At 36.2% G+C, this 26,094-nt stretch overlaps 1 long non-coding RNA gene across 1 annotated transcript in view; it reads right to left on the minus strand.

The window, feature by feature from the left end:
* Nucleotides 1-6,201: 6,201 nt before the first annotated feature.
* Nucleotides 6,202-26,094, minus strand: part of LOC143368598 (uncharacterized) — a 48,315-nt gene continuing 28,422 nt past the window's right edge. Inside the window, exon 3 of the long non-coding RNA XR_013085261.1 lies at nucleotides 6,202-6,406. This is a non-coding gene — a long non-coding RNA (uncharacterized LOC143368598). The remainder of the gene's footprint in view (nucleotides 6,407-26,094) is intronic.

Raw genomic sequence — 26,094 nt, forward strand, 5'->3', positions numbered from 1 at the left:
AAAATATAGTGTTGTAAAGCTCGTCAGGACACACATTTTTTTTCTATTTACAGTTTCTTTATCCAATCGTTACTATTCGAGGTGAAAATTATAAACAAAATCTTTTTCATCGCCCAAAATCATTATTATTTAGGTGACACCGAAAGTCGAAGCGTCGCTGGACTTACGCCACTTAAAACTACTTAGTATGCCGAGTCAGAACAAAAACCGCAATAATGATTACGCGTCGAAAGGAAAGGGAAGACGGGAACAGTTTAACGAGCTTCGTTTCCGAAGGATCGGCCGCGCCTTTTCGGCCGAGTCACGAACAAAGGAAAGGGCCTGAGATCTGGCAACAAGGGAAACCTTTCGGAAAGGATACACCATGGTGGCGATGGTGGTGGCCAACCACGGTGCCTCCACCCCCCCAAAAAACATCTGTCGGTAGACGGGCCTGCCATATCCGCACGTCCGTTCTCTTTCTTCGGAAGCAGCGACCGTGCAGCAGTCGTGCACCATGAAAAGTACCCAGTGCGTCATTCGTCGATGCTATTCAACAAAACAGCCCTCCCCCTTTCCCTTAATGCAGGCAAGTATAACTTTGAAGTGACGGTGAAATGACGCTTTAACAAGTCTTACTCTTGAAATTATCATACAATAAGGCATCAGTGTTATTTTTGCTTATGAAAAGTGACTAAATTCTTATTTTTCGCGTGCCTGAGACTGCGTTTCTGATTGCGCTGTTTGAGAAATTTTGATGGTCAATAGCAGAAACAATGTTACCTTACGTCTCAGACATCTAACGATCATGAAACGATTGATTATACACAAAATAACAATAATATGAAATAATATGAAATAGTGTGAAATAGTGTGAAATACTATGAAATACTATGAAATAGTATGAAATAGTATGAAATAGAATGAAATAGTATGAAATAGTATGAAATAGTATGAAATAGTATGAAATAGTATGAAATAGTATGAAATAGTATGAAATAGTATGAAATAGTATGAAATACTATGAAATAGTATGAAATACTATGAAATACTATGAAATACTATGAAATAGTATGAAATAGTATGAAATAGTATGAAATAGTATGAAATAGTATGACATAGTGTGAAATAGTGTGAAATAATGTGAAATAATGTGAAATAGTGTGAAATAATCTGAAATAATCTGAAATAATCTGAAATAATCTGAAATAATATGCAATAGTATGAAATAGTATGAAATAGTATGAAATAATATGAAATAGTATGAAATAGTATGAAATAGTATGAAATAATATGAAATAGTATGAAATAGTATGAAATAGTATGAAATAGTATGAAATAGTATGAAATAATGTGAAATAATGTGAAATAATATGAAATAATATAGAATAATGTGAAATAACGTAAAATAATGTAAAGTAATGTAAAATAATATATAATAATATAAACAAATAGCTGGTGAACATATATAGGGCCAGCGAGGACTATCACGGAGTTACCAGAGCTATCACAGAGTAACCAGAGTATGCGTGAAAATTTAATTTTGCATATTTTCAATTAAATATACTTAGTAAATTTCTGCTAACCTATTATATGTTTGTATGAAATTCTAAAACTATGACGGACTTACCCGAGTTTACCCTACTTGCTTCTGGTCGTTGTTGCATCCACTTTCCAACTCTGTACGCCTTTCGCATTTTGTGTAAATGGGTACGGACTATTTTTTCGTTAATATGAAATCTTATTGCTGGTGTTTTGCACGTCGCCTTTCGACCTGTGTCAATGGTGTCCCGCAAGTCAACATCATTGACGGTACTGAGACGCCCTTACTGCGGTTCATCATCAAGAGTTTCATCTCCCGTTCTGAATCTTTTGGAAACACTTTCGCGACGTACATTTACTTATATAATCATTCTCGAATGTTATACAAACCTTCCTGGCTGCCGGAGTAACTTCTACTCCAACTTTGAACTCACGGAGCAAACACCCGTAAATAACAGCGTTCGTAATGGAGATTTTGAAGCGAGTTTCTGCACGAAAGACGATACGCTAAAGACGAATTCTTTCTATTAAACTGATGCACCTTAAGGGGGTTATTCTGGTCTGACGAGGCGTTTTCGTCGCGTTATATCGGAATTTTTTCACAAAGAACCCATCAATTTTATTATTATTTAGTTTATTGCTGCATGTTTACTGATGTTTGAACTATCTTTACAAATTTTATCAATAGAAAAAAAATTAAAATCAAACACAGTTGACTGCTTTAAAGTAATGATGAAAAAAGAAACATGGTGTCACGGTGCCCACGATTGGGCTCGTTCTAGTGATCTATAACAAACAATGAAAACAGATTCTTTATCTGTATGCCTGTGGCTATCGTTCCTACCAGAATGATAAAAAAATATTGAAAATGAAGCAAATGGCGGCGGTTTGAAAATTAACTTTCGATTTTCGCACAATTTTTCAACTTTAAGGGTCTCTGAAAGTTTAAAAACAAAATATTTTATCACAATTCTGGTAGGGACGATAGCCACATGTGTGCTGATAATATATGCAAAACTTGGACAGAGTTGGTCCAGCCGATCTTGAAATATCATGGTCACCGGTTCGAAAAACATGGTTTCGAGAAAAACGCGTTTAAAGTTTTGCGTACAATTTAAACAAATATGAGACCTAGGAGAGTAACGGTCTCTTTGTAACCAAATGGTCGATTTTTGTGTTTTAAAAGCCACAGAAATGCACCCCCCCCCCCCCCCACCACCACCACCACCACCCCCCGAAAGAACAGCCCACCGAAACTTTGCCGAAATACATTTGCAGGAACAAAACTGTTATGCGAGCTGTTATGAGCGCGCCATATACCTACCTATTCTGCACCCTGTAGCTCTGCAAATAATACGAATTGGAAAAAATCCCTTTGCACACGTATTACCCATATAATGTACCTGTAGAAAATGCAAACAAAAATCGATTTTTTTTTGCCCGTCAGACCAGAATACCCCCTTAAGTATTTCTGCCACTAAAATGCGTAGGTGCAATAAGAAAGTCGTAAAACATTTGTGCAGCAAGTGTCGAAGTGACCGCGCGAGAAAAACCGCACGAACTTTCTTGGGCACCTAATAAACTAACGATTTTAAATAACTATCAAATCACTAGAACAGAATCAACCTTCGAAGAAATCTAAAACATTTGAAACACCGCGAGCAGCGAAATAGCGGTTTCTTAATTTAGCTCCTTACATGCTCGAAATTGGTTTAATAATTGCTTTGAGGCAGCGCGAATTCCGGTTGCGAAGAGAATGTTCGCTTCGTTGCGTATAATTAGAAGATATCTTGAGAAATTTAAAACATCTGCATGAATTCCGTCTTTCCTTTGAAAACACGAGGCGGCTGGAATTGAGTTTTAAGTTCAGCACAAGCCAGGTTCTTATCATAAAAGAAACATAAGAGAAACACCATTCGCATACAAAGTATAGAATAATCCCGAAGCTATTCTCATATATTTATGGGAGAAAGATTTTAATGCCTCAGAGATGTATGAAAAATCTCTGTCAACAACCCGAATGTTATTCCTTTTTCACGTTCAAGTTGATGTTATCAATTCCTGGCCATTCTTCCCGGGAATATTTTTGCGCAGTAGGTCCACTTTACTGATACTTATTTTTCAATTTTACTAAGAGAAATCGCGGAAGAAGGCTCGCACAGGTAGCCGGACCTCTCTTCGAGTTCCAAAAGTCTTGGAGGACGCGAATGCACGCGAGTAAAGAATGCAAAGTCCCGTGACACTAACAAGGCCAGGTGTCGACAGTGCCTATACAATGGTCAGCGTTAGAAAAGAGTCTGGTGCATTTAAACTTGTAAGCCGTGACCTGGAGCACCGCGCACAGGCAAAGCATAGATCAAGCCTAGTCCCACTAAGCTTCGCACGAATTTATCTTGGGACTGTGCATTCATTGGCCGGTGGACATTTATGGCTAGGCCAAAGCGAAGAACGGAACTTCACTGTAGAAAATCCACGTCTTGATAGAAGCGATAGACAAGAGGCTGTGCGTCTAAAGGTATAAAAGGTACCGGGATAGTGGAACCAGCCACCACAGCCATTACTTTCAAACATCATTCATTTATCACGTTCAATAGGATTCGTGGGCGCCCGCTCGCCCCCGTACTTATTCTTTGCAGCCACTTCTGAATTTTAAATACCTTCCCTGCTGTCACTCCAGACGCCTCCTTAACAAACTTTATCTGTTACATGCCAAATAATTCGTGTATCTATTCCGCACAATTGAGGGGCCCGGTGGATAATAGGCATACCGTAAACTGGGGCGGCTTTGCCCGCGCTGGGGTGACATGGCCCAGTTTTCGGAAAAACTTTATTTTATTTTATTGTGAAGTGATTAGAGCATACGGTGTTTTGTAATCGATAGCAATAACTTCTCCAAGGTCAAACGAAAAAAAAAATAGTGAATTCAATCATATGGTGATTATTCAATCAGAGCAAAAAATTACACGAATAAAATTTTTTGTTCCAAGTGAATTTTGTGATCTCCGAATTTTGTGCTGTTGGGAGAAAATAAACCTTAGAATCTCGTAGAAAATTGTTAGACAATGCTAAATATTTTATATGGTCCACATATTTTATATTTGTTTTCTTTTTTGTTGTTGTAGGAGATGCCGAGAGTTTATAAAGTTAAGCTTGGAAGTCGGTCATTCAAAGCCGCCGAAGTTTATAAGATTCCCCGGAAAACCCTCGACAATAAGTTCAGGGGTTTATTCGTCAAAAAATGGAGGGCAGAGACATGTATTTCGGCGTCGGAGGAGAAGTCAATAGTAAGAAGAAACAAACATACATTCAGCGACGACGTTTCGGCTTTTTTAAATAATTTTTTTTTATAAACATATGTTTTGGTAATACTAGTCTTATGTATCCATTAGAATAAGAACGGTTGCTCAATCATAACTCAATAATGAGTTTTAGGCATGTTTTCAATGAAAAATTTCACGTGGGCAAAGACACCCCAATTGAGCGGGTAACTTAGCCCACCATGTTTTTTTGGCATTTCAAAAGCGCACGTTTAAGTAAAGAATTTTTGTTTAAAAGCCTATTTAAATCTATACACCATCTACCGTATAATAATATTTTTGAACAAAAAAATTGAATGCACTAGGAGCGCTAAAAAAGTTATTTGAAGTTCAAAAGTGGGCAAAGTCACCCCAGTTTACGGTACGCCACCGTTTTGTGATTTTAGAGAATAGCAAGTTGAAGAAAAACTTGTTCTCATGGGAAATGCGATACGAAATTGTAATTATTTGAAACGGTACTTGAATTAGATGGTGAATGACAACTGTTATCAAAATTTAGCTGGAAAATTTATTTTAAGGGCCTCCTTCTACTTCGCATTTTTTTTCTCAGGGCGAAGAAAATTTTATATGATTCTGCTTGGTGACACGTAGGGGAGACCGGGGCCAGTTGATACGTTCGCATAATCAAAATTGTAAAAACACCGTTTTTTTTGGACAACGCTTGAAAACTTGAAAGGTACAAACAGTTGATTTGAAGAAGCTCCTAATTCGATAGAAATAATTTATGCACTTGCAGCTCATTTTGATTTCACATCTTTTTTTATTTTATAATTATTATTATCTTCTATTTCTTGTGATTTATTTGATTTCATGCACTTGGCGTAATTTTTTTTATTGTTTTGAAGTTTTCTGTGGGGTTAGAAATAACAATCCCCTGAAAGTTACCAGATTTCCTTGGAATAGAACATATGTTTTTCTAAAGGTGGATGGAAAACAATGAAATGAATTCGACCACGCCATGTGTGGTGCGAGTGTACCGAAACATTTGGAAATGAAACGCGCTCTGAAAGTTGCGATTGAGAGGCAGATACATATAACAAACCTGTTTTCTTTCTCAAGCAGGGCTGCATGCAGGCCCGAGTTGCAACACAGAAAAAAGTCGAAAGGTGAATCGCCTAACGTTTTCTGTGTTGCAACGCTCGGTCTGCATGCGGCTCTGATCGAGAGGGGAAACAGGTTTCTGCCCTCTGTATCTCCGATAAAGCTTCGAACCTTCCTCGTGCCCATAGCTTGCGCAAATTTTTCCATAAATACCGAATAAAATTCGTGCCTCGGTGAAAATACTTTCTCCTGGATTTCAAGTGGTTTTCGTGAAATGGTTTCTTTACTCGAAAAAAAATAAGAATAAAACACTGCTCTTTCCGGCTCAAGCTGGCACTGTCAGATTAACGCTTGACAATGCTTTATTATTTATCGTTTTATTGTTAGACCACGTTTAAAAGTCAGACGTGTACACGAAATGTAAGACAGAACAAAAGACAAGCTCGGTTGCTGCTTAGTGTGTTCTTCTTTCCTTTACATCAATCGCCAGCCATCGAATGTATTTCTATCAGTGACAGGATATTTACCTGCAACAAGAAATTAAAAAGCGACTGTAAATAAATAAACAGATGGTAGAATATTCTAAAGGGTTTCCCGTCAATAATTATAGTAATAATATTTTATTAAAATATATGAACTGTTTTTAGGCCACTAGCATTATAGGTAACTCAATATTATATATACATAGTAGGGCAAACCAACCAGCGAATGACCGAATTGTTGAATCTATGGACCTTTGAGATTAATACTTGAATATATTTATGTATAACATCAAAACAGCTGTTGAAATTGCATTTAAATTTATTTCTCCTGAAATTTCTATAAAAATAATTATTTATTCTTGTTGTAATTAAAAAAAAAACAAATATAAAATGCAAAAAGTGTAGAAGCCCAGTAAATGACCGCGTACTTTTAATAAGAATTGTACTTGTTAATGTTTGCTTAATACGCGTAACTAACAATATAGGATATTAAAAGTGCAACTACACTCCATTTATAAATATATAATAATGTTTAAATTTATAATTGACATTTCTTTGCCTAATGGTCATTCACTGGTATACTATCAATTACTGGTTGGTTCTCTTTCTTTCGTTTGAATTTATATAATGCTAGCTGACGCTATGATAAACTAAATAATAATAATTATTTATTCATTTATTTATTTGTTATTTATAGACTATAATACAATCTAAGACGCGTGAAATGTATATTCAAAATTTCAATGAAATCCGTTCAGCCGTTTAGGCGTGAAAGAAAGACAAATAAACAGGCAAATCTGAAAATCATTTTAATGGACCGAGTCGCTAATAACCCAACTTAGAAGTTCATGCGACTTAAAATAAGTAAATTAAAAAAAAAAGAAACAGACAAAGTTTCACTTTTATATACTTATTAGTAGGGATTAATTCTGTATTTTGAATAGTGAGAACTTCCTTGCATTATCAGAAATCATATCTATTAAGCTGATTGTGGATACTGAATTTGTTCATATTTTAAAGACGCATAAAGTGTTTATATAGTTTCTCTGTGAGATTAAGTTGAGAATCTCAGGTTTCAGGGAATTTCTTTTATTCGGGGTGGTAGGTGACTTTCACACCTCCGATTTCACGCTTCACTGAGTTTTATGGCTTTCGAAGCTCGAGAATGGGGAGCGGGATAAAGAAAGATAACGTTAGCCATTAAGAAGTGAAAATGTCAAGTTCCGCATTTCTCATCGGATCTTCGCGAAAGTGGCGCCAATTGATTCCTTGTATTTTCTTGATTAAAAGACGCTAAAGCCCGTGTAAATCGGAGCATAATTAACGTAATTGCGTAGGAACTTAATCTACAGAGTTTAAAGCCAACTTCGTTAAAAATAGGCCAATTTACATGAAATTTGGTGTAACGTCCGTATTAGGGCGGAGCGGAAAATTTAAATGCGAATTTTCAGTTGGCCTGGGTGCAGAATAGTTGTCTTTTGATTAACCAAACACAACTGTGAAAAAATTTGGATAAATAGCAGGTTTCTTTTTCTTCTAAAAATGATTATATGATTATATGATTACAACACCATTTTTAGGAGAAGAAGGAACCCACAGACATGAATATTTTTTCAAAAATTGTTTACAGTTGTGTTTGGTTAATCAAAAGACAACTATCCCGCACCCAGGCCAACTGAAAATTCGAATTTAAATTTTCGTCTATATAGTATCGCTCCGCCCTATTGCTTAGCCATGCAATGAAAGAACTTGACTTTCTGTAAAATTGATGAAACATCGCGCTCGAGCGACCCCAGGCATGCGTGCGACTCGACGTCTCGTTCGGCGACGACCGATGCTGCGGCGCATTAAGTGTCGCTCGGGCATTTAAATCACAAAATCAAATTCTATATTTTTCATCGTGTCGATATGAAAGTGACAGCAATGGATTCCCGACAATGTCCCGATTAGGTGACACCAAAATCCATGTAAATCGGACTATTTTTAACGAAAATAGCTTTAAATTGTGTCAATTATTTTTTTATCTAATTTCGTTAATTATAGTCCGATTTACAAAATATTTGGTGCCTTTTAATCGGAAAAACTCGAGGAATCGATTGGTGCCACTTTCGTGAACGTCCGATGACAAATGCGGGTCTCGACATTTTCATTTCTTAATGGTTAGCGTTATCTTTGTTTCTTCCCGTCCCCTATTCTCCAGCGCCGGGCGCTGTATCGGGAGGGTTCCCACGCAAAAGAATGGTAGTGGGGATGATTGTATCAGCTTAACCTGAGTAAAAATAATTTAACCGGAAACAACTGCGTCTTAAAACGTTGTGTACACGACGGAACAAATTATAAATACTTGAGCACTTTGTATTCAGTCAAAAGTAAAATTCATACGAATATTTAATGATATTTTATTCCGAGAAAGGAAAAAAACAATAGTGATATAATCGACGATCAGTGATTTCAGTTTGAAAGATATAGAGCGAACGGAGAAGGTGATCAAAGTCGATAACCATGATACACGTATTTGTTAACTGAAAATAATCCATGGCACATCCATACGAGATAGTGTCAAAATATTGCGTCTTTCTTTCCTCGCGAAAAAGTTTGAGACTACAGACAAGTAAGTTTGGCATGAGAGTGATGCTTTTTTTGAAGCAACTACCAGCGGGGAATGAAAATAGAATGTACCTAGCGTTTGAGATACTGCATTTCCAGAAAGTATTGCTACCTGCGCGATGGAAGTGGGCGTTCTTGGTTACGAATTCGTATCAGAAAATCGGACAATTAAATACAGAAAAATATTGCATATAATTAGATTAATTAGTGACGATGATAAAAATTAAACACGACCATAATTTGCAGCGAGAAAAGGAATCATTTTTCAGAGTTATAAAGCCAGAACGACGCGATTCCTCGACGACACCATATATATTAATTCACCCTATATTATTCAGCAAACGTTGAAGAACGCATCCACATAGGTGGCGCCAAAACGACAGACCTAACCTAATGAAACTTAAAACTAATGACTAAATCTTATAGAACAGACTTGTACGCACACTTTATTAATCCTCGGTTGTCACACTGGGTCAAACTGACCCTGCAATATTTACTTTTTGTCGGAACTCTTGTTGCTCCAAATTTTTTGTTCAATCACGATGACACTTTAAATGTCAACTTTCAACGATGGGTATATATTCTACAATGTTTAAACTTTATCTCAGAAATTTTGAGACTTAATTTGACAAATAGTTTTTAAGTAACAACTGATTGAAAATTGGCAGGGTGCAAATAGACCCAGTGTGACAACATTTTTCAAAAAAGTAGGTGTGACAACCGAGGGTTAATTCGTGATAAATTCATTTTCAGGAAACTTTTACCAGAACTTTAATTCAACAACAATTCTTAAAATATTTAAATTCTGAATTACACAATGGGGAAGATGACGCAAAGCTCGGCGCAGAATCACTGCAGGTTTGCATTAGGGGACATGTGTGAATGGTTTGCGCGCAAATTTTTCACTTGTAGAATGTATGAAGTTTTGTAGTTACATATTAACGTTTTATACTTAGAGCATATATACATGGAGGTCTCATTGAGAGCTGGGAACTGTCGCCAACATGGTGCGAGAGAGAAAGACATGTGCGAACTGGTGCGAGAGAGAGAAGTATAGAGGTTCCCATCGACCGTAATGCGCATGCGCCGATATCGTGTGAGAGACATGTACGAACTGGTGCGAGCGAGAGAAGTATTGAGAGTCTATACTTCTCTCACTCGCACGATATCGGCGCATGCGCATTACGGTCGATGGGAACCTCTATACTTCTCTCTCTCGCACCAGTTCGCACATGTCTTTCTCTCTCGCGTGAGGTTGGCGACAGTTTCGAGGCAGTCAACTTTAGGCAATGAGACCTCCATGTACACATGCTCTAAGGTCTAAGGTTTTATACCACACCGGTGACAAATGGCACGTGTGCTCCTGGCGTCACGGGTGGGAAAAAGTTGCAGTGCTCTTCCCCATTGACGCTCGCGGTGGAAGTCTTACATTGAATATTTTAAACAAACTCTTAGGCCGCTATTCATAGTCGCTACTTGTTCTTAAGCATTAGCTTCCGGGAAATCAGTTGTAATTTTGCAATAACTAAATATTCTTACACCAAAACATAACATAATAACCTGTTAACTCGGCGGGAGGCGCTACTGGGCAAAATTTACCACAGTAACGCTAGTCGCGAAAATATGTAGACTGTTTGAGTTCTTGTTACAATTTTTTAAAGAACTTTAACCCTTAACTGGTATCCTGGGGTCAGTCATGACCCCAAGCACGCAAGGTTCGCTGCAAAATATTTGGTTGTCTAAGTTTGTAAACTGAATTTCTAATTAATTTCATCATAATAGTTTAACTTTCTACGCGTCTATTATTTTATACATTACCTACGAACAAAATAGGTATTCATAGTGGTTGATCTAATGTCGACTTTACAAATTTCTGTGTCCTTTTTTATTTGGGGTCTGCCACGACCCCAGTATACCAGTCACGTTTGCCAAAAACAGTATACCAGTTAAGGGTTAATAAAGATTTTAAGATATTTCATAAATTTTGTTTGATTCTTAAAACACTGTACTTCAACATAAAAATTACTAAGTTAAAAAAATATATTCTAAAACCGTGATTTTTTACGTTTCAATTTTTTACGGTAGGTAAGCCCTTAATACCCAAGCACGGAAACGTCGAATGGGCAATATCGCATTCGGCCCCAGTACAAATACTTCTGTCCTGCTTTTTCAGTGGTCTTGAAGTAACAGTTATCTCGAGAGTAATTATATTCGAAAGTTCCGCGTATAAAAATTACGCCCCGCGCTCCGCAAGCCGGAGGAGGAAGAAGTAGGTACCGACCAGGGGATCGGCAGAAGCAGTTAAATCGGTGTACCACAGGAAGTGGTACCTCCATTCGATTTTCTTGTGGGTCAGGAGCGTGGGTAGAGGCGAGGAAATGGAGCGCCTCTCCTATGCGTTGCCCCTCCCGTCTCTACTTTCACCGTGCACCGATACTTCTGTTTATCCAGCTCTGTGGAGGTGCACGTTGCTGCACGGCATCTGCCGGGCGTGTAGGTGGTCCATGGCACAACCGACGCGACGCCTTGGCTCAGCGTTATTTATCGCCGACAATAAATTCGGAAATGCTGGAAGCGTGGCAACGCGCGCCTTTGTATAACAACTTCACGGGGTTATACATAGGAGTTTGATTAGATAACGACATCAGCTACCGTTTATACCCGTGAGAATATGCAGAAACGCAGCATACCTGATGCATATGGAAAATTGTAAGAGCCGAGAGACTGCTTTTGTACACTACCGTTCTTCTAGACTATCTCAGCTCAAGAAATCGATTTTTTTTTATTGATTCTGAAAGGCTTATCCATTACGAACATTTTAAACAAAGTTTTAGGCCCGCCCAGGGCCCTATCTAAAAAAAATTTCGATTTCATCCAGACACTATTTTTTTTTTTTTGGTACTATTTTTCCCGAAACGCCATCGCCTGGACCTTTCTCCTTAAACCCGCTACTGGCTAACGGGTTATCTGTCTGGCGGAGAGCTCACTGATTACGAACCACTGTATTTCCTGCTTTAACTAAACTCACATATAAGATTCAACTCCCACAAATACAAATAAAACTAAAACTAAAGAATAATAAAATCAAAACTTGTTTAATCTGTAGTTTTCTAAAACTTCGTTAAACGAGATTCGACTTTCGCTTAAACAAAATTTCACGAAGAAACCCAAATAACTGTAGAAGTTATAGCAGCGAACGTAATTGAGCGCACCGTCGAGCAACGGCCTCGCAGAGCGGTATTGGCATCGAGGATTTAACTTTGAAGCCGCTTTTCTCGAAACACCATGTACATCGTTACTCTTGAACCAATGAATATTTTCGCTTGAAATTTTTACCCGACGTGTAGAATTCCTTCCTCTACAGAGTGGAATTCCCGCATCAACGTTGGATGTTTGTAAAACATTTTATAACTGATTAAAGACGAATTTTTTGCGTGAAAATGTGGGGAAAAAATTGATCCGTGTGTGACATCCAGAATTTTTGTTCGCATTCATCGGCAGAGTTCCCTCTGTAGATTTTGGTGTATAGAATAATCACCCCAAAGCATTTTGCTTTCAGATGATTGGCTCACCTGAATCGATGTACACCACCTGCAGCGGCGCGCCGTACTTTCTTCAACGATTAATAACTTCGACAATTTTATACATTTCTACGATTTTTTTGTTGATGTATTTACTAGCAGGTCGCTGAATTTCGTTTCGTTTTTTTAAAATCGCTGCCAAAGTAAAAAAAAAACTTTTTTTAAAAGCCTCTTTCCATGATCTATCTGTAACGTCATCTCTAATCTGTAACATTATATTTTTGGAGAAACAAATTTGCTTTTTAAAGCTTATGATGTTAATAACCATTATGTCAAAGAACACGCCTAAGCTTCAATTTATTTCTTTGTAATTAATTGAAAAAGAAATGCTGCATTTTTCGACAAAAATGACTGCTTAGTACGCTTGAGCCTTAAAATGTGTGCAGTATACCATGTGCGGAAATCCTCCAGCCTCGTTTGTTTAATTACGGTCGTTGAACGCCTGTCGGCGTTCCTCGCACAGACTGCACTGACTAAACGCAGTCTATCATTCTGTCCTATATAGGCGAAAATTTAAATTTGAATTTTCAGTTGGCCTGGGTGCGGGAGAGTTGTCTTTTGATTAATCCAACATAACTGTAAACAAATTTTGAAAAAATATTCATGTCTGCAGGTTCCTTTTTCTCTTAAAAATGTAAAAATTCGTAATGTGAATCTTATTTAAAAATATTTAAATATTTAATATTCATTTAATATTCATTTAATATTCATATTTAAATATTCATGTCTGCAGCTTCCCTTTTCTCTCAAAAAAGTAAAAATACAAAATGTCAATCTTATTTTCTACATTTTTAAGAAAAAAAGGAACCTGCGGACAGCAAATATTTTTCCAAAATTCTTTTACAGGCCAGCTGAAAATTCAAATTTAAATTTTTGCCTACATAGTAACGCTCCGCCCTATTGTACGATGTACATGCGTTCATGCAGTGTTAAGAAGAGCTACCGCTACGACCTTTATGCAGCGTTCTTAGCCTACATTCGACCAGATTAAATAGAATTTATTGCCGCAGCATTCTAAAAATCGATTAATTTTTATTGAATTCTAATTAGTTACAGTGCGAATGAAAATACTACACGCGGTAAGTAGTGTGGCTTTATTGACGTAAAAGGCCTAACGATTGCATAAAATTTATGTTATCGTTGCGTTATCAGATCCGACGGCGCTCACTTGTCGAAAACGCCACACCTTGGGAGACACTCCTACGAGAAATATCCCGAGTCGGAACGAAAGAACAGCTGATAACAAGTATTTGTGCCTGATACGGTATCTGTCAAGAGTTCGTGCAAATATTTGCAATTGTACCCGTGGGAGACGAATTTGTGATATTAGTAAACAAAATGACGTTATTTTGGCAAGGACAGAATTATGATAAGCTTCATAACCCGCATTTTCTACGATACGACGTTGTCCATGCCTATTAGACTCGAGAAATATATACTAAAATTTAGATACAAAGAAGTAGATACTATAATGCAAGTTTTATAACAAAAAGAAATTTTCAAATGTAAGCCAGTGATTTGTATTTCAGTAAAGTCTAATTTTATTCTTATACGAGCTCGTTGTTTAATAAAAGAATTTCAGTTGCAACGGAATTTTGCCAAATGAAGACGTCATATGCCTGCTGTGTAAATTAAATGATCAGACAAATTTGAGAACAGGAGAAACAATGTTTCTAACATGCTACTGTAATAAAATTGTATTTGCACATACTTCAAAACGTGAGTACTTATTTTTTTTTTAATTTTGAAGAAATAAAGACGTTCTATGGGTGTAGGTTGAAAAATAATTGCTTTAGAAATTTTAAGAAGTTCTTTTGAAAAGCTGATTCCCCATATGTTACAAGATAGGGGGACAGAAATCGAGGATGGTGTGTAGCACACTACACATCTGTCGAGGCTGTTGAGATTGTAGGCGGATCGTGCTAGCATTGAATAACAGAACGGAGAGCCGTGCTCGAACGTTCCAACTCCAGTCGCGCACCAGCTTGCATCCAGTTTTCAGAGGCCTGACTTCCACTCTGAAGCCATTCAAAAAATGGGATTTCCAAAAGACTTATTTCACCAAAACAACCCACATTATGAAATTTCAATAAAATTGTTCTTTCTTGTTTTATAAAATTCGTCCTCCACTACGGTTCTTTGCTTCTCACGTGTATACACTTACTGTACTTTCAATATAAAAACAATTATTCGTGATCAATCGTTCATTGCTCCTGAGTGAGAAATTATAAAAAAAAGGCTTCACTCGTTCTGGCCGAATGTTTTATTAATTGACGAGAAAATGGGTCTCATTTTTAAGTGAATCTAAACAATAATCATTTGGAAAGTATATAACAAAGTGGAGGCTTGGATTATTCTAAAGAAAAGTAACGGTGGCGTATTTGAAACTAAGTAAATACCAATTTACCTTCTAAAGATAGTAAAATACGTTGTATGAAATTTTCAGTTTGAAAATTTAACTTATAAAGTATTCAGTTTTTCGAAATTTGTCTTCAAAATTATCTTTGCAAACGAAGTATCGTAGGAAGATGTTCATGTATTAAAAGAGCAAAGATATGGAAAAATGTGTTGGAAATTCTGTGAAAAGATTCTGAATTAATGTAACAAAAGCGTGGAAGACTTTCAGGTTTGAGAACCACTGCCTAAATCCGGTGAATTTATGTGGAATATTAAAGCGTGCGTCACCGGCTCGAGGTTTAATTTGTCTTCGTTATTTGTTGCTGTATGGCAATGAAATCTCAAGGTGAGAACAGTTTGACTATCTTCAAGTTCGTCAATTATCTGACAAATGGCAGGCATAAAAGGAATATGAAGGGCACTTGCAAGAATGCGTATAAACGAGCACGTGTAGACATTCAGTCGTGCAATCGTAGAATGTATAAAAGGATTCCTTTCGTTTCTGATAAAGACTGAATCCGTCCGAAGATACTTGGAATGGATATGACACGATTTTCATTTATGCTCAATAGGTAAAGGACCCAGTTACTGTCACCCTAAGCTGTTTTACGTAAAATAACGAATAAATCTTGTGAAATGATGCATAGAAAAAAATCAGCACACAACTGAAACTGTTATTTATACGATACAAAAAACAGTACTTAATTTTTTCTCCAATAATTTGAATAAAACGATCAAAAACTTTACAGCGGATATTAGGAGAGTGAAACCGATGACTCTCTTACTAGCGAAAGAGAAAACAAGGCGTTAAAGAAAATGCTGTAATTTTTAATATTTAAGCTATTAACATAAAAGAAATATAATGTTCTAAATAATATAAGCATCGTAGAAAGTAATAAAAAGTCAAATTCAACGATTCATTAAGTCTTTTTACTTATTAATTGGGTGACAGTGATTGGTACATGCGTTTCAAGCATTTTGGTATTACTGCCATGGCAATAACTACTCGTGTAAAGACAACATGTCGTCATTACTGACACCCAAAGCCATGATTTTTGGAAAAAATGACAGTAAGTGCGACAGCAGTATCAGGTTGGCTGGCAGTAATTGAGGTTCAGTAATTGAGTTAAACACATTTTAAAGGTGTAATTTTTTTTCATCAAGTAAACATATTAAACAATAATAAATAACAAGGACAACACTATACATTTAATCTATAAATACAAAACTACAAGACAGTGTCAGGGTCAACGCTTAAAGTGTCAGTAATTGGGTCCTCTACCCTATGCGACACTCGGATCTTTTCCATCCTTTATTCTAATTTATAGTAACATTAGGACTCTCACTACAAACCCACTTATTATATTCTTCTGTATTCGACTACATGGCCAGTCCGAATATCCGAATTCATCAAAATCAACTGGAATATTATATAGGAATATTTATAATATATTATTCAAATATTATTACACGTTATACAAAGAATCTACTTTATACAATTTATTAGCTTCTAAAATAATGTAAATTCGATAGAATGGACATGCAAAATTTTTTAACAACGATATATCTTTTTCAAGTACAAAGTTTTATTTTGCAGTTAGTATGTTCTCAACTGTGTAAAACACCTTGAACGGAGGGAGGTGCGGCTGGAATACTTAAAATGTACTTAGCTGCACAGTTCCGCTACGACAGGAAACTTATTTGCATTTAATCTCCACCAATTTAAGAACCGCTCACCCGACGTGTGAGGCGAACATCTGTTACTAATGAAAAATAATACTTAAATACACCTAAATGTAGTATTACATATAATCTATTTCGTGTTCAAATATAACATTCGAAGAATCTTTGTTGCACTCAGGTATGTGTAAAGTGTTACATGTATATATAAACAATCTCAGTCCTAATTAACCATTTACACTCCCAACTGATTCGCCGGTCGATCGACCAGAGGCACTTACAATCAATGTTGGGGCTTATTAAATAGAAAAGTTTGAAACAGGAAATAATATAAGAGAGGTATTTCAAAAGCAGTAATTAATTTAACTCCACCAATTACCAATTCTTCCATTTCCAGAAGGTATAATGAACTCAGAATGTAACGTTAATTTAAACTTCGGTGTGCCTGGGGGGCATACTTCCGATGCAGAGTATAAATCTAAAATCTACAACCAGCATAGTCTCTGAATTTAATACAAATCTGCTTGCACAATGGAAACAAAACTATTAACAATAACCAAAATTCGCTAAAAAAAAAAACACGAAAACGATTAAATCGTGAGATTCTTTTTTACATTAGAGTAAGAATCGGTAAATAAATGCAACGCGAGATTCGTGCTTCCAGAAATCTTAAAAAGAAAAAAGTTGGATTAAAAAATACTGCAACCATTTCGATGCTGCACATTTATTAATTTTCTGCTATCAACTATTAGTATTATCAGTGACATCTTTCACTTATGAAGAATTTTCTCCGAGACTTTTACTTACTATATGAGAAGTACATTGTCTCAAAACATTCTATGGCTTATAGATTCGTTTTTCAAAAGACTGATAGAAGACAGCGACAAAAAAAAATGATAAAACAGACGTCTAAATGCTGATACTTTTCCGTCATAAAAATAGAGACACTAATGAAGGGGGCTTTATTAATGGGATTATGGATAAAACAAAGCACTTTCATGAATAAAACAAAGTTCTTTAAAGTTGTTTTCATAGACACGTAACACGCTGTACGTTTAAATTGTATAATGGTAAATCAGTTGTAGGAAAGAGAAATACTTATGAGCGGCAGCTTGTAGGTATGTGGGAAAGACGATGTGTGTAACTGTTAATTTATGCGCTGCCACTCCAAGTCATCCAAACGAGGGACTAATATTGGTACATTTAAATTAATTCTAACGCTTCCCGCGTAACAACCAGCGGAAGTGAAAATGTTTTCAAGAGCGCAGTTGCGTTTAAGGATACCGCCGCCTAATGAATCTATTTGAACCAAGAATGCTGACGGCAGTGGCGGATTTGCCGCCTGGGCCCCTACTTAGAAGGCCCGCCCAGGGCCCTATCTAAAAAAAATTTCGATTTCATCCAGACACTATTTTTTTTTTTTTTTTGGTACTATTTTTCCCGAAACGCCATCGCCTGGACCTTTCTCCTTAAACCCGCTGCTGGCTAACGGGGTACCTGTGTTCTTATTGTCAGGCGGAGAGCTCACTGATTACGAACCACTGCGTTTCCTGCTTTAACTAAACTCACATATAATATTCAACTCCCACAAATACAAATAAAACTAAAACTAAATAATAATAAAATCAAAACTTGTTTAATCTGTAGTTTTCTAAAACTTCGTTAAACGAGATTCGACTTTCGCTTAAACAGACTAATATAAATAGTGTATCAGCGTAGCGACTGTATCGTGACTATAAACAGTTAAAAATACCACCACACCTTACCGAATTTAATTTCCGCGTAAGGAGGAACACCACTGTGGTGGCCGGAAAAGTAAGCCGATTTTTGAGAATTTTTTTCAGGAATAATTTACAGCTTTCATAGAAAATTTTTATTACCTACCTTTAGTACAATGTCGTAAGAGACTATAAAAAATAAAATAGAAAAACATCCATAAATTTTAATGTATTAATCGTCTAAATGGACATTTGCCGACATCGCAGTTAATTCGAATAAAACAAACGAAGAAAAGAGATTAAAGGTTTGATTTGAAGGCAGCGCTGATTCATTCGATGGAACGGCGCGAAGAGAAATTGAATCTCACTGTAGAGGGAAAATGAGAGTTTGTACTTGATGATGAAATTCGAAGAGCCGTGATGGGCAAGATAATTCGACTGAAACACAATTATCTGTGTCGAACGGAGGAGGCGCCCCTGGTTTATATTTTCAGATATTGTGTCTATTGTCCCGCGTTTCTTTGACAGGTATCGATCGGGCATTGTGTAACGAGTGGCGTGAGCGGTCGCCTGTTTCGCCGTCATCTAAGTACACTCCACTCGACAGGATTTGAATCGAATCTCCTAAACAACAGACTTCCCTTTCGCAACTGGTGCATACCATGTGGCGAACGGCCACGCATCGCCGTTCGCTTCTACAATTTTTAGGCTTTAGGCCATCATTCTCATGCGTGCCACGTTCCAAACTTTATCCCAGTTCAGAAATTGTTACCTCATCTATCACTATAGAATAAACCATGGATATGCTGGTAGAACACATTAATCATGAGTAAAAAAAAAATGGTCATTTTTACCTTACGGTGAAAAAAAAAACATAAAAATTGCCCCTTTAAGTGCTGTTAATGCAAATAAAGTTGTAACAGGAAATAAAGGATTTTTTTAACTAAATCAAGCCATTTATTCTAGACTTATGTAATGTATAATATAATATATTAAAAGGGACCTGAGTTGAATTTTTAACCCTTAACTGGTAACGTGGCGTCTAGGAGACTCTGCAGAATTATTTTTTTGTGTAACACTTGTGTAACGTGTGGACTATCGACCACGTGGATTCAAGTATCTTCCTAAAGGTGGTGAAAGTTAATTTGCTTCTTCTGAGTGATAATGTTCTAGCAATTGTTCTTCTGTTTATTAACGGGGCCGAGACTCCACGTCACCGATAACGTACTTTTCACATATCGTTTATATTGACTTTTACTGAATTCCTTTATACGTTGTGCAGTATAGTGCAGTGACATTTATTAGTATTTATTACTTTTTACTCCCGCAAACGAACGACTTGAAAATTCTAAATATTCTTTCACATGTCCAGGAAAACTACATAGGAAAATATCTTCTATGTATTTTAAATGTAGAAAACCAATTTGTTTTCAATGTGTACTGCTCAAAAAGTTTGTAAAAATTGTTCCATAGAAAACGAATAACGTTCTCTGTCTTTTTGTTCTTGTAGTACTTTATGTATTGCAGTTTTCCTTATATTTAATTTATATACTTCGTTTTTATTTTGAGGAAGTTGTTTATTTGATACTGTAACCGAAACTAATCACACATTTTCGATATCTTTTTGTATACCCCATAAATAAAATAAAACGTAACTTCTATATTTGCCTTCTTTTCATTCGACGTTCAGTGGTTTTGAACAAAACATGCAAAAGTATCTCTTCAAATATGCAATAAAGTCATGAATAACTTCAGTAAGGTGAATGCCCCAATTTCTGCTCCTGTCCCCATTTCTGCTCATTTCGTATTTTTCTTATATTTATATGCGTTAAGTTTGTAATATAGTTGCAACAAAATAATTATAGTAAAATACTAATAGTTAGACATCTTGAAATATATTTCTTAAATAGATTTTTCAATTGGTTGATTTACTATTAAAGAATTAATCAATTACTCTGCAAATTTTGATCGCAAACAAATTTTTTACACCTTCTTTATGACGAGTTACCTCTTAAATGAGCAGAAATTGGGACATTCACCTGATATGTTAAAAATAAATTTAGACTCGACAATGTCAAATTATTAAACAGGAGTTTGTGAGACTCCGCGTCACCGTTTATATCACAATGGGAATAGGACGTCACCAGTTAAGGGTTGATATAGAATTTACTTAAGTATTTATCTGCATCTATTCAGTATTTACAGAATAATAAGATACAAATTATGATTTAATAGGACACAGAGAGGTGATAAGCGATAGGTCTCTCCGTCTCCATTTCTTAATACCCGGCTCTCTAGTCGATCGCGTCCAATTTCTGCGAACCGAGCCGAAATCGTACTGCCCGCTCATGCTTACAGCCCGAAACGAGTCTCGGATTACCGAAACTTTCGGAATCCCGAAATTTTATAGTATAAAGATAATATATCGACTTGCTGTGTTTCACCAATAAACCGAGGAAATATATATCTTGCAGCTTTTGGTGGACATGTTTATTTAGCTTTTTATAGCAATAACTCGTTAAAAGTTAAGAGTGAATTTTGAGAAATAATGTACCTTTAGCTGCAATTGTTCGTTAATATTCGTTTGAAAATAGTGGAAAATATTAGACGACGTTTCATTTGTTCATAGAATTTGTAAGCTGATACACCTGTGTGGAAAACAACTTATAATCTTTTTATTAAAAGAAAACATACTTCAAATCCAATTACATTTAGGGTTAAATTTAATATCAGCAAAATTTCTTTACATTGAACGTCATACATTACACACCTTTCATTTTGTTATTATAGTTTCTGCATCCTCCTTTTCGTCTTTTATATTTTGCTGGTACTAATGCCAGTGTAATAGACATTATTGCAATTGAACTTGCAACAACTGCATAGCTTTCTGGTATCTTGCTCATTTGCCAAGCTGCTTAAGTTCAATCGTTTTATTGGAGTATATGTTATTTTAAAAAAAACTACAACGACATTAAACAAAATTTATTTACACTCTGAGTCGTGGTAGTTCACATTTGCGTCGTAGTATGAGTTATTAAAATGAATGGTCACCATTTACTTCAGTGCGTAGCACTAAAAAATTATTGGATCAAAATGGATATTATTAAAAGAGATAGGCGGGCATTAGAACAAATAACACGGCACAGTTACAGTAGCATCATAGAACATTGTGCAGCGTGGATGAAGTATGGTTAATTAATAATGGTGTAGAGTTTTCACGATTTAATAGTTGGCTTTATTGCTTGCTCTGCTCCTGTTTCAATGCAATTGGAAGAGATTACTCGCGCGGCGGACATTTTCAGAGCAAAGTGCACGTACCGCGTATTCAACTAGGTGAACTCTTCCACTCTTTCATAAACACAAGAAGACACGCTCTAGATTTGTTTCCCCCTTGTGTCATAAGTGAACTCTGAAAAACTGGGACGTGGCATTTGCATCGAAAGAATTACCACTTACAACGGTCTGCAGGGCATTTGCAAGTACAAAGTGTGCACGCGTTTCGTACTAATTACATATTAGGTTGGCGCATAAGGTGTGCAATATTTATCGAAGGAGGTTCAGAGAGAAGTTATACAGTTCCGGAGTGACTTTAGCCAGTAGATATAATTCCCAGCAGCTTTGATACCATTTCTCTACCTTCAGAGGTAGAATTACTTCGGTCCCTTTTCGCGAACTGTGGAATATCATTTTCAGCGAACTCTCCGCTTAGGGACCTTTTGATATGTAAAGACTGATCGAAATGTTTAAACAAATGGAAATTGGAGGAATTTTTAGCGGATATCAAATCGATGGAGGATCTTGACATACTGTTTAAAACTAAAATGTAGCTTGCTGGGAATTATTCCCCAGACAAATCCTAATTTCACTGGACCAATTTCCCCACGTTTAAAAAAGACCAAAGAGAGAAACGATCCCTCGGCGTGAATAAACGCCAACGCCACTCGAAGTGCTACGGCGAGGAGTCGACCAGTGCATGCATACGCGTCAAATTTTCGAATTCGATTTTCTTGAAAACAATGCTTCATACGAAACAATATTCTTGTGCGTTGTCGATTTATTTTTACACGCAAAACCCCCTCCCCCCTCCCCTGCTCGTATGTACTACCCATACTGCCACATCCTGCACAGTTTGCTCTGTATATGACCGAGCATTGTCATGCAAAACTCATTTTCTATTGATCGGAGAGGGTTGTTTTGCAACCGATTTCTGCACGACTGCGTCGAATTACGAACAATACTGTCCTGTATTCATATTCTGTTTTATGCAATGAAACTCTATGCTGTTATTTAAATTAAGGCTTCGCCAACAAGCAACAAACGTTTTGCGCCAAGCTAATATAATAAACAGCAAAGTTTTCGACTTATATGTCCCCGCAAGACATTTCTTGGTACCAGTATATAAAATCCACAATTCATGCGCGATACTGTATTTGCTAATAAAACTAAATGTTTTAAAGGCGATATAAATAATTTTCATAATGTTCGCGTTTCGGTAATAGATAGTCTTTTTGGGCCTAGACAGCGACATAAGTCTTTCTGTCAGTGAATGGGTACGATTCATTGGCAATTGCTTTCTGTGGTCTTATTTGACCCTACCAGATTGACAACCGCAGCTCACAAGGGGAGGACACCATGTGGTAGACACCGATTTTGATGAGCCTTGGCAGGATGGATCCGTGTCGAAAATAAGTGAATGGGTGTCCGAGCGTTTCAGCCAATAGGCCTTAATAATAGAGATATTTATATGGAAATTATTAACAATTTTATAGTGGCCGTGGGGTTTTAATGGGTAAGAATCCCACACTACCCTGCCGCCACCAGGGGATTCCCCTCTGAAGGAGTCGGGGTGCCTTTAGAAGATTTCCCCAAGTTAAAAAAAAATTATAAAAAAATAATTTGTAAAAAAATTTGTAGTTTATTTCTAAAGTGGAGACATCTTCAAAAGGCACCCCGACGCCTCCAGAAGGGAATCTCTCGCGGACGCTAGGGTAGTGTGGGATTTCTACCCACTAAAACTCCACGAGCACTATGAAATTTTTAATAAATTCCATGTAAATATCTCTATTATTAAGGCTTATTGGCTGAAACGCTCGAACACCTATTTACTTATTTTCGACATAAATTCATCGTGCCAAGGCTCATAAAAATCGGTGTCTACCACGTGGTGTCCTCCCCTTGTCAGTTTTATTTTCTGGTGTATGTGTTATCATAACTTTTAGGACGTGGGCTCCTTTGGCGTCTGAAGCAAATTTGGTTCGTGCGCCAACAGATTTATAGCAAATTCTAGATTAAATGTTACAGAATACTTGAAGAACGGATTTAACGAAAAGTTGAATGGAAGGTTAGGAATCCATCGCCTGGTTCATTTCGTCACCAGATTTAAAGTTGAGTTATCGTTCCTCAAGATAAATAATGAGAAGTGCTGTATACTCGACAGTATTTAAAGCTTCAGATGATTTGGAATAACGAATACAAGACTGTCGTCAAGAAATAAAGGAAAAAATCTGGCGTCGTTGAAGCACGAAAACTTTATTCTTTAATGCAGCGATAAATTTGTCTTCAATCGCCTATTTACGAACACTCTTGCGAATTATGTATTCTGTATAATTCGTTTTTACTTAATACTAAAGATTGTCGTTTGTTAAGATAAGATGCTCGATTGGAAAATATACATCATGTTTGTACAAATGTCTCGTTTATATTTAGTAATGCATACACATATTTACACTGCGGTTTTGTGAATATCAAAATATGAATTCTATATTTTAATACATCAAACATTCGCAGGTCGCAGTGGCAGCGAAGGAAATAGTAATAAATGTAGAACATTCCCCTTTCTTTTTAATTTATCGTAGTTATAGTCAAGGCCTCGTTCCCACATTCTTTTTCTTTCTTTTTCAGAAATGCAGTGAACGCTCACGATTTACTCAATCTGTTAGGGAAAAAACATCCCCTTCCCTGTTTTTCCATTCTCCTTTATCTACCATCTTTTTCTCTTCATCTTCGCCCATACTGTATACATAATCAGTTCGCTAGCTGAACTAAATACTTACTAAATTATTCATTAAAGAGGAAGGAATATCTTGTTTTCATCGTTTCTTCCTAGAAATCTACAAAACTTCGTTGACCCTCCCTGCGTGCATATAACTAAATTTATAAAATACACATTTTTAATCCTTTTTTGTCAATGTAAAAACGTAGTATTTTGTTTAAAATAATCGTTTAATTGTGCACATGCTTCTCTAGTTTCGTCGTTGACAACAAGAACATTGTTAGTAATGTTACAAATGCAATTTGCAGTCCGTTACATTCTAGTTAACAGCAGCTGATACCATGCCGAAAGATCGCGTGTCCTGTTACATGCACCAGGCATTTCGTAAAGGTTGCTACATACCCCGAGGGTCAAAAGATGGACTACTACATCGATTCTACGTGGTTTTAGTTCTGTTATTAAATCCATTTATATTGTCACTATATAATTTATCACTTTATTACAAATCGTTGACAAAAGTTTCCGTAAATGTAACTGTTTTCGAAACGTACCGTCAGAATTATTACACTGACTCTCATTAAATTTTCTGGTTAATGTTAAATGTTTCCGAATTTAAATAATTATACAGTGTGCCTGACTTATCTGTAAAAGATGAAGTATTTCGTAGGTAATTCAAGATAAAAAAATTGTTATTACAAAAGTTTTACATTTAAAAAAGTCTCATACAAAGGTTTGTTGTAGGTGTAGACGTAGAGGAGATTTTATGGTCAACTTAATTTCTTTAAATGGAATACTATGCGTTTTTATACATAATAAAGCGTTTGTTCGGACATCGTTGAATTTGAATTAACAAACATTATCATGTTGTGATTAAAAAACCATAGGGATTCATTTAAAGAAATTAAGTTCGCCTCGAGATCTCCTCTGTACCTACACCTATAAAGGAAGCTACAATTTGTATGACATAATGTCCCCCTTTACATATAAAAGACACTTTCGTAGGAACAACTTCTTTACACCTTCAAATACATACGAAATGCTCTACCGTTCTCAAATAAATCAGACACTACATATTATATCCCCTTAAGGGGTTAGACCATCTTGGCCAGGTCAAGAAATATCGCATCTTGGGGAATTTATTTATAAGTAACAAAAACACTTTTATCGATACAAATTATTCAATGAAGATAGAGACATCTTTGAATAATATACACAATTTTTTGGTTCAAATATCAACGCATTCCGAAAATTTTAAATGCGTTTTTCTCGAAAGCACGTTTTCCGAAACTGTGCCTACACCGTACGCTGTCATTTGAGTAAAACTCTATGGATTTTTATACAATTTTGCACAGATGTTCTTAAACGTATTCTCTATCGTCCGATTGTCAATTTTTTTCGAGATTTTAATTTTTACCTGCCTTAAGCGGAAATAAAGTCCATTTTCTTGCACGCGAAAATGAGCTTTTTGCTTCAAAGTGTAGCGATTTTGTTATTTATCAACCATCGAAAAAATTGGCGTTCGGGCGATAGAGAATACATTTAAGAACATCTGTGCGAAATTGTATAAAAATCCATAGAGCTTTGCTACAGCGTACACCGTTTCGGAAACCTTGATTTCGAGAAAAACGCATTTAAAGTTTTCGGAATGTTTTGATATTTGAAGAAAAAAAATTCTACATATTATTCAAAGATGTCTCTATCTTCATTGAGAAATTTTTATCGATAAAAGTGTTTTTGTCACTTAGAAATAAATTCCCA

The sequence above is a fragment of the Andrena cerasifolii genome, chromosome 1 (genome assembly GCF_050908995.1).
Source record: "Andrena cerasifolii isolate SP2316 chromosome 1, iyAndCera1_principal, whole genome shotgun sequence".
In the NCBI taxonomy this organism is placed as follows: domain Eukaryota; kingdom Metazoa; phylum Arthropoda; class Insecta; order Hymenoptera; family Andrenidae; genus Andrena; species Andrena cerasifolii.